At 41.3% G+C, this 9,822-nt stretch overlaps 1 long non-coding RNA gene across 1 annotated transcript; it reads right to left on the bottom strand.

Moving 5' to 3' along the window:
- Positions 1-7,195: 7,195 nt before the first annotated feature.
- On the bottom strand, positions 7,196-8,227 carry LOC147887720 (uncharacterized). The gene is made up of 3 exons (XR_015543080.1): positions 8,163-8,227; positions 7,437-7,558; positions 7,196-7,354 (listed from the first exon to the last, which is right to left on the bottom strand). It is a non-coding gene; the product is annotated as an uncharacterized LOC147887720 (long non-coding RNA).
- Between the last annotated feature and the right edge of the window lie 1,595 nt (positions 8,228-9,822).

Below are 9,822 nucleotides of genomic sequence, written 5' to 3'. Positions count from 1 at the left end.
TTGGATTGGTAAGTAAGTTTATGCAGGCTCCAAGGAAACCGCATTTGGATGCGGCTAGACGCATACTCAGGTATGTGAAGTCCACATTGTAGTATGGACTATTTTATGAGATTGGGATCAGATACAGTTGCATGGATACACTGATGCTGATTGGGCTGGTAGTATTTCTAATAGACGATCTATCAGTGGATATCGCGGCCCCCTGGGAGCATGCTTTGCCCTATTTCATGGGGCTCTCATGAGCAGCCCAGTAGCCCATGAAATGGGGCAAAGCATGCTCCCAGGGAGCCGCGATATCGCGGCCCCCTGGGAGCATGCTTTGCCCCATTTCATGGGGCTCTCAAGTTGATAGCTGAAATCCCAACATTTAAAAATAATAATAATAATCCCAACATGTTTAATATCATGATTACTGAGATAGATGCAAAGCGACTCACAGAAAGAGATATTGCCATTGGGCTAGTGAAGTAGAAAGTCCTGAATAAGATACGGTAAGCGACCCCATACTGATTTATGGCTTTCTACAGAAGCGGCCCTATACTGATCTATGGGAGACAAAAATACCTTGAAAGAAAGAAGTAGGAAGAGGTAACTAGGAGTTGTGAAACCAGAGCCACAAAGACCACGTACATGGCAGAGATTGACCAGATCTTGGCTCTATTCAATTGAAACCGTCAAATTCTAGATGTGGCCCATTAGATGCAGAGATTGCAAAGGCCACCACCCCCACCACAGTGAGAGACGACCCCGCCAAAGACAGATAGGAGATGTCTTCATATCCCATCGAAGGACTGCCTTGGCACCAGGATCATCGTTGATCACATCTCCTACTTTCTCTAATTTCTGAGCTTTGAGTTCTAGTTCTTGAGTTTCTTAGTATAGCACTTAGCAAGGCCTATAGCGCCTTGCATCAGGCCATAGTGGCTTGGATGAGATACTACTTTGATTGCACCTTGTCTCATAGTCCCCTAAGGCCTCTCTCTCTCTCTCTCTCTCTAACACACACACACAAAAACACATACGCGCATAGAACCACCAATTCCTCCTTTTGGGCAAGGCTGCAAGTTGATGCAATCTCCAATTTGCAGATTGGACCTTGAGGTTTACTTGTTAATTGCAGCCAATAATAAGGCAAGGACAACTATACATTTTAAAGGTAGATTACCTGTCCCCCACAGGTTTGGTGAAGCATTTAGTACATTATAGCTACAACTACTTATATGCTAGTAAACAATTACTAGTCTATTAACTAGTCTGAGTTGTGTATATGTTAGTTGTATGTTTGTATATTTCTTAGATGTAAGTATATTCTAGTGGTTACGTATATGTTAGTGGACTATAACAAGTATATTAACTAGTTATACTTACATATGTAGTTATGATATATCAGACTAGTGTTAGATGTCGCAATACTAACAAATCCACAATGACAAAATAGTGACTAGTCAGTAGTCTACTTACTTTACTCACATATAGTTAGTGTACTTACGAATTAACATGGATGTTACTATGAGATGTTACTCGTATACCCGTCTTATTATACTATGTGACTAACATAACCGAGCTTCGTGTATGCAGATGGAAACAGGAGAAAGTGTGAGCCCTACCAAGACGAGAGGGAGGGGCAAAGAGAAATCCCGAACACCTGCTTAAAAAAAAGGGGAAAAGAGGACCAGAAAGGTTCAAGAGGAACTCGAGGCGGGAGATCAAGGTGGGGATAAATTAGAGATGGATGTTCCTGCTAGCACAGAAGACACGACTATTGATGTGCATGATGCAGATGTTGTGGATGATGAGATGGACTCAGTGGTGAAAGATATTTCCTTGGATCTTGTTAGTGGGGGTGATGTTATTTCAAGATGCAGGATCCTCAGTTCAGATGAGTGTCCTAGGTTGCCCTTGTGTAGACTTTTTACATATGCTAGGGTTAGGGGTTTGAGAAGTGATGTGGCTGCACTTAAGAGTGCTTTCTAGTATGAGGGATCTCTCCCTGAGAAGGGTGCATTTATAGTTTCTATTTGCACTGGGAGTGGAGAGGAGACAGAAGTTACATCAGAGATCAGGCAAACTTGGTCACCGATGTGGCGAGAAGTTGAAGAAGTATTCGAGAAGGAACTTGCATTAAAGCCTGATTCGCTATACCTATCTAACAAGATGTTCTATGTCTCGGAAGGAAACCATAGAACCATGGCTTGGATGGCTGTGATTGAGGAATCATATAGAGAGACCAAAGCACGGCATATTAGGGTGATGTGCACCTTGATTGACCCACGAAAGACAACTGAAATTTCTCTTTTGCCAAGTTTGCAACGCATGAACTCGTAAGATTTGTTTAATAGTACTGTTTTTTTCTAGTCTGCATTCAATTTTGGGTAGAAGAACTCATAAATTTTTTCTTTGTAGATTGAATGAGCATGCTATGATCAAGCCTAGCTTGAGGGATGTACTCATGAATGCCAACAACATTTGTGAGTGCGATGCCCAAGCTTTCATGAACTCCTACAAGGCAATTAACAATGCCAAAACCAAGGAGGTTAAGGGGAATGCTGGTTGGTACCCTTTGAGCAGAGGGTATTTGGCAGGGGTTGTATTCTAGGTGATACTAATATTTTTATCCACCCTAAGATTTTATTGTTATGAAAAGCCTCATTGATTGTCTGTCAATGCTAAAAGGTGCATTTTGGTTGCTTTCATTATGTCTTGCAGATTGAATTTAACACTCATGTCAAGAGAGCTCTAGAGAGGATCAAATCTGTAGTTCCAGTAGAGAAGAGAGCAGCGGCAGAGAATAAGGAGATAGATGCAGTGCAAAGAAAAATATCCGATCGGATGGGACGGGTACACTCTTGGTTTATGGCTCAAGTACATTGGTCAATTTAAAAAGTTCCAGAAATCATGCCCAGTAATGTTTTGTAGGTGCTTAATTGTCTTGAACCCCAACTAGGGGATGTTTGGAAAGCCAAGCTATTTTCTTTGAACTTTGATGCGGCGGAGAAGGTTATCACTCTTGAAAAGATCAAGTGCATTGCCCTTGCACCATTGAAATTGGAGAAGAAAATTCAGTACCTGTCTTTGTTGGAGGCTAGCACAATCATGCGGAATATGTATCACATGCCTCCTTCAGATATTCCATACCGAGCGTAAGCCAATTAAGTCCTCTTTTTTTGTGCTATTGTTTCGGCAATCATAATATTACTTCTTGTGTTTTGTTATTCCAATGCGATGGCATATTGCTATTACAGGTGGCTGGCCCGAGAAATTTTATTGGAGAAGATTGAAACTCATGTCATTGGTCTGCTTGAGGAGCTTAAAAGCATTGGGCGACTGTTTGCCCTATCTTCTGAGTACGGTCTTGGTCAGTATTTTGACGACATGAAATTGGAGGGAAGAAAGTGTATGTTTATCTCTTTGAAAATTAGAGAGTGTAGTAAACTCAGTGGTGTTGGGAAGGGGAAGGTAGCTACCAAGATGACAGAACTGGATCAGGCAGCTCACCGGGTCGTCTTTAGATAAACACTTTGTCGATTCTTCCAACATGTATTCTTTTCCATTCATTGTTTGCCTCATAATTCTAACCACTGTTACCATTGGGAATGGCTCAGATATCTCACATGTTTGAAGAATGAGGGCAAGATCGATGAGCTTCCGAGACATTGCAAGGGTTGGACAGAGATGGCCAATCCAACTACTTGTATGTATCCTAAGTCCATGCATGGACACTCAAGTGAGAGCTTGTCAATTGCCCTTGGTGGTTAGATTTTTCAGGTGGTAATATGCTTACATGAGAGCTTGATTTGTACAAGCAATATTCTACAACAAAAAAGACCATAGAAATAAGCAAGGATCAGGATAATCTAAGAAGAACAACACGAAAAATAGAGAAGAAAGACTGCAAGGAAGGTTGGTTTATTTGGTGTGTTTGAAACATGCTATAGGGGGGTAGGGTCAGTCAAAGTAGTTGTAAATCAAAAGTATTTTGAGCTCGTTTGCACTTTTTTTCTTGACAGACAAGGATGTGGAGAGGACACCATCTCCACCGCTAACGGAGCCTTCTATTGATGTTGGTGATGGGATAGATGGTATTATTTCAATTCCATCAATCTTTGAGTTTTTTTATTTGAAGTGCATAAGACTTGGGATGAGCTTCTTGCATATGTTCAGCAATGGATTGTTTTTGTCAACAGGAAAAAAGATAGTGAAAGTTGTCACTCGATTTATCTTCTGTCCACCACTATCGCTAGAACATGCTATGCGTTGTGGAGGGTTAGCTACGTATGGATGCTCTGTGGGAGACTACATTTTGATGGGTCAGGACTTTGCATGTGCTAGGAAAAATGATATGTATGCTAAGATCCATGAATTCTTTTTGTCCGCACGTGACCCTTCTATGGAATACAAGAAAAAGGGGAGAAAAGTTAAATGGGCAGCAGATTTTATTTTCGTAGACTTTCCCACAGGACAGAACTTGGGTGTCAGTAATCCATTACCTTCTTGGAATATTCTTTCTAAGGACCATGTGAAGTATGGTTTAGCCACAGCCGCAGCCACCATAGGAGACAATGGATGGCTTGCCATGCTTTGTCCCATTGCAGGTGGTGTGAGATATTAGTAGGATTCTTGATATATATATGTGCATTTGTTAAGCTTTCTACTATGATTTGAACTAATGCAACGAATTTCCAGGCCCTTGCTTGACATGGATGGAGAGGTATGTCAAAGTCGAAGACCTTCAGATAGCAAGAAGAGTAATGGTGTTGGACAAGAATCAGTACGGCTTCGTTAAACAATCAGGGGAGGACATGCCGGTATATGCTTCATCTACTTTTTGGAAAGCTTTTCGCAATTGGAAAAGTGAACAATGAAGCTGATTTAAGTTTTTTTTGTAGATTCGTACTTCCATGCTGGCATTTGCATGTTGCAATGGAGCCTCCACACCCATTTTCAAGGCCGAGAGCCATTCTCTGTTTGATATGCATGGGGTGCGAGTGAGCGATGACATGTGGACCCACTACATGCCTCAAACAGAGCGGACTCGTGGTGCCTGATTTTCCAGCTCGCAGCTTGAGGGTGCTAGGAGTGCTCCTTAGGATTTGTCTCTATGATTTTGGCTTTGCTATGTGTGCCAAGAGGTCTGGTTCTAGAGATGGAATGTGGCACAGGCCCTCTCATGAGGGCATGCCAGGCTAGTGGAAGATGTTGTTATTCATTTGATGTGGATACAATCATGGTGGATACATATGTGCTGCCACTAGTGCAGGCATCCCTAGCAAAGAGGCCTCATAGGGATGACAAGGATATGGGGGAGGATGAATATTCTTCAAATCCCACTTATAATCCCTTTGATGACTAGTGAGACACTTTGCTTTCCTATTGTCATGTTTATATTGGCTAGTGGCACACTTTTTATATTTTATGCTTGAAAAGTACATTTTCAGAGAAGATTGTCATCCTTGAAGTTGGACTTTTGATTTTCGTTGGCATGGTGGAATGGTTGACTTGTCTTCGTTATCTTGTTACTCTGTGGTCAATGTTATGCAGTTCCAACTTACTCTCTATTAATTTTGACCCTGTAGTGCTTTGCCTACATATGCTGAAGGAATGGCTAGAGCCATGGTGAAGGACAAGCGGTTTGATCAACTTGGAACACAATGTTCATGCATTTGTAGTCCTTTTGTAGATGATGAGTGTGAAGATACTGGTTGAAGTGTTTTGTGAATCTTTGTGCCTTTTGGAGTATTAAGTATATTGTAGGCCCCAAAGCCATATTAGCATTGCATAATGTAAAATGACATGGATTGAATGAAAGAATGGATTTATATTGTATTAAAAGCTACTCTTCATTTTGTGTTAAAGAGTATGTTGCTATCTTGGACTCCATTGGGAAACCCGCACTATAGAACACCATGGAGTTATAATCCCCAAATGCATATTGAGCCATTTGAGTGCATGGAAATAACCACTTGTCATGCTATGTGGTATCATTGAGATTTCTTGCTGGAATCATGAGCACCCCATGATTCCAGCAAGAAATCTCAATGATACCACATAGCATGACAAGTGGTTATTTCCATGCACTCAAAAAGGAAATAACGAAAAAGGAGAGAAATCATGTCCACCTCATGACGACTCCTCTCCTTTTTCGTTATTTCCTTTTTGAGTGCATGGAAATAACCACTTGTCATGCTATGTGGTATCATTGAGATTTCTTGCTGGAATCATGTCCACCTCATGATTCCATCAAGAAATCTCAATGACATAACATAGCATGACAAGTGGTTATTTCCATGCACTCAAATGGCTCAATATGCATTTGGGGTTTATAACTCCATGGTGTTCTATAGTGCGGGTTTCCCAATGGAGTCCAAGATAGCAACATACTCTTTAACACAAAATGAAGAGTAGCTTTTAATACAATATAAATTTATTCTTTCATTCAATCCATGTCATTTTACATTATGCAATGCTAATATGGCTTTGGGGCCTACAATATACTTAATACTCCAAAAGGCACAAAGATTCACAAGACACTTCAACGACTATCTTCACACTCATCATCTACAAAAGGGCTACAAATGCGTGAACATTGTGTTCCAAGTTGATCAAACCACTTGTCCTTCGCCATGGCTCTAGCCATTCCTTCCGCATATGTAGGCAAAGCACTACAGGGTCAAAATTAATAGAGAGTAAGTTGGAACTGCATAACATTGACCACAGAGTAACAAGATAACGAAGACAAGTCAACCATTCCACCATGCCAACGAAAATCAAAAGTCCAACTTCAAGGATGACAATCTTCTCTGAAAATGTACTTTTCAAGCACAAAATATAAAAAGTGTGCCACTAGCCAATGTAAAGCATGACAATAGGAAAGCAAAGTGTCTCACTAGTCATCAAAGGGATTATAAGTGGGATTTGAAGAATATTCATCCTCCCCCATATCCTTGTCATCCCTATGAGGCCTCTTTGCTAGGGATGCCTGCACTAGTGGCAGCACATATGTATCCACCATGATTGTATCCACATCAAATGAATAACATCTTCCACTAGCCTGGCATGCCCTCATGAGAGGGCCTGTGCCACATCCCATCTCTAGAACCAGACCTCTTGGCACACATAGCAAAGCCAAAATCATAGAGACAAATCCTAAGGAGTGCTCGAGAGCACCCCTAGCACCCTCAAGCTGCGAGTTGGAAGATCAGGCACCACGAGTCCGCTCTGTTTGAGGCATGTAGTGGGTCCACATGTCATCGCTCACTCGCACCCCATGCATATCAAACAGAGAACGGCTCTTGGCCTTGAAAATGGGTGTGGAGGCTCCATTGCGACATGCAAATACCAGCATGGAAGTACGAATCTACATAAAAATACTTAAATCAGCTTCATTGTTCACTTTTCCAATTGCGCAAGGCTTTCCAAAAAGTAGATGAAGCATATACCGGCATGTCCTCCCCTGATTGTTTAACGAAGCCGTACTCATTCTTGTCCAACACCATCACTCTTCTTGCTATCTGAAGGTCTTCGACTTTGACATTATTCTCCATCCATGTCAAGCAAGGGCCTGGAAATTCGTTGCATTAGTTCAAATCATAGTAGAAAGCTTAACAAATGCACATATATATATCAAGAATCCTACTAACATCTCACACTACCTGCAATGGGACATTGCATGGCAAGCCATCCATTATCTCCTATGGTGGCTGCGGCTGTGACCAAACCATACTTCACATGGTCCTCAGAAAGAATATTCCAAGAAGATAATGGATTACTGACACCCAAGTTCTGTCCTGTGGGAAAGTCTAGGAAAATAAAATCTGCTGCCCATTTAACTTTTCTCCCCTTTTTCTTGTATTCCATAGAAGGGTCACGTGCGGACAAAAAGAACTCATGGATCTTAGCATACATATCATTTTTCCTAGCACATGCAAAGTCTTGGCCCATCAAAATGTAGTCTCCCACAGAGCATCCATACGTAGCTAACCCTCCACAACGCATAGCATGTTCTAGCAATAGTGGTGGACAGAAGATAAATGGAGTGACAACTTTCACTATCTTTTTTTCTGTTGACAAAAACAATCCATTGTTGAATATATGCAAGAAGCTCATCCCAAGTCTTATGCACTTCAAATAAAAAAACTCAAAGATTGATGGAATTGAAATAATACCATCTATCCCATCACCAACATCAATAGAAGGCTCCGTTAGCGGTGGAGATGGTGTCCTCTCCACATCCTTGTTTGTCAAGAAAAAAAGGGCAAACGAGCTCAAAATACTTTTGATTTACAACTACTTTGACTGACCCTACCCCCCTGTAGCATGTTTCAAACACACCAAATAAGCCAACCTTCCTTGGAGTCTTTCTTCTCTATTTTTCGTGTTGTTCTTCTTAGATTATCCTAATCCTTGCTTATTTCTATGGTCTTTTTTGTTGTAGAATATTGCTTGTACAAATCAAGCTCTCGTGTAAGCACATTACCACCTGAAAAATCTAACCACCAAGGGCAATTAACAAGCTTCCACTGTGAGTGTCCATGCATGGACTTAGGATACATACACGTAGTTGGATCGGCCATCTCTGTCCAACCCTTGCAATGTCTCGGAAGCTCATCGATCTTGCCCTCATTCTTCAAACATGTGAGATATCTAAGCCATTTCCAATGGTAACAGTGGTTAGAATTATGAGGCAAACACTGAATGGAAAAGAATACATGTTGGAAGAATCGACAAAGTGTTCACCTAAAGACGACTCGGTGAGCTGCCTGATCTAGTTCTGTCATCTTGGTAGCTACCTTCCCCTTCCCAACACCACTGAGTTCACTACACTCTCTAATTTTCAAAGAGGTAAACATACACTTTCTTCCCTCCAATTTGATGTCATCAAAATACTGACCAAGACCGTACTCAGAAGGTAGGGCAAACAACCGCCCAATGCTTTTAAGCTCCTCAAGCATACCAATGGCATGAGTTTCAATCTTCTCGAAGAAAATTTCTCAGGCCAGCCACCTGTAATAGCAATATGCCATCGCATTGGAATAACAAAACACAAGAACTAATATTATGATTGCAGAAACAATAGCACAAAAAAAGAGGACTTAATTGGCTTACGCTCGGTATGGAATATCTGAAGGAGGCATGTGATACATATTCCGCATGATTGTGCTAGCCTCCAACAAAGACAGGTACTGAATTTTCTTCTCCAATTTCAATGGTGCAAGGGCAATGCACTTAATCTTTTCAAGAGTGATAACCTTCTCCGCCGCATCAAAGTTCAAAGAAAATAACTTGACTTTCCAAACATCCCCTAGTTGGGGTTCAAGACAATTGAGCACCTACAAAACATTACTGGGCATGATTTCTGGAACTTTTTAAATTGACCAATGTACTTGAGCCATAAACCAAGAGTGAAGTTACCCATCCCATCCGATCGGATATTTTTCTTTGCACTACATCTATCTCCTTATTCTCTGCCGCTGCTCTCTCCTCTACTGGAACTACAGATTTGATCCTCTCTAGAGCTCTCTTGACATCAGTGTTAAATTCAATCTGCAAGACATAATGAAAGCAACCAAAATGCACCTTTTAGCATTGACAGACAATCAATGAGGCTTTTCATATCAATAAAATCTTAGGGTGGATAGAAATATTAGTATCACCTGGAATACAAGCTGTGCCAAATACCCTGTGCTCAAAGGGTACCAACCAGCATTCCCCTTAACCTCCTTGGTTCTGGCATTGTTAATTGCCTTGCGCTCTTGTGAGGACAAGTTCATGAAAGCTTGGGCATCGCACTCACAAATGTTGTTGGCATTTATGAGTACATCCCTC

Source organism: Dipteris shenzhenensis, chromosome 22 (assembly GCF_047967505.1).
Source record: "Dipteris shenzhenensis isolate YYH24624 ecotype China chromosome 22, Dip_SZ_1.0, whole genome shotgun sequence".
Taxonomy (NCBI): domain Eukaryota; kingdom Viridiplantae; phylum Streptophyta; class Polypodiopsida; order Gleicheniales; family Dipteridaceae; genus Dipteris; species Dipteris shenzhenensis.
Note: the sequence above shows the minus strand (reverse complement) of the source record. Positions and strands in the feature narration are given on the sequence as shown.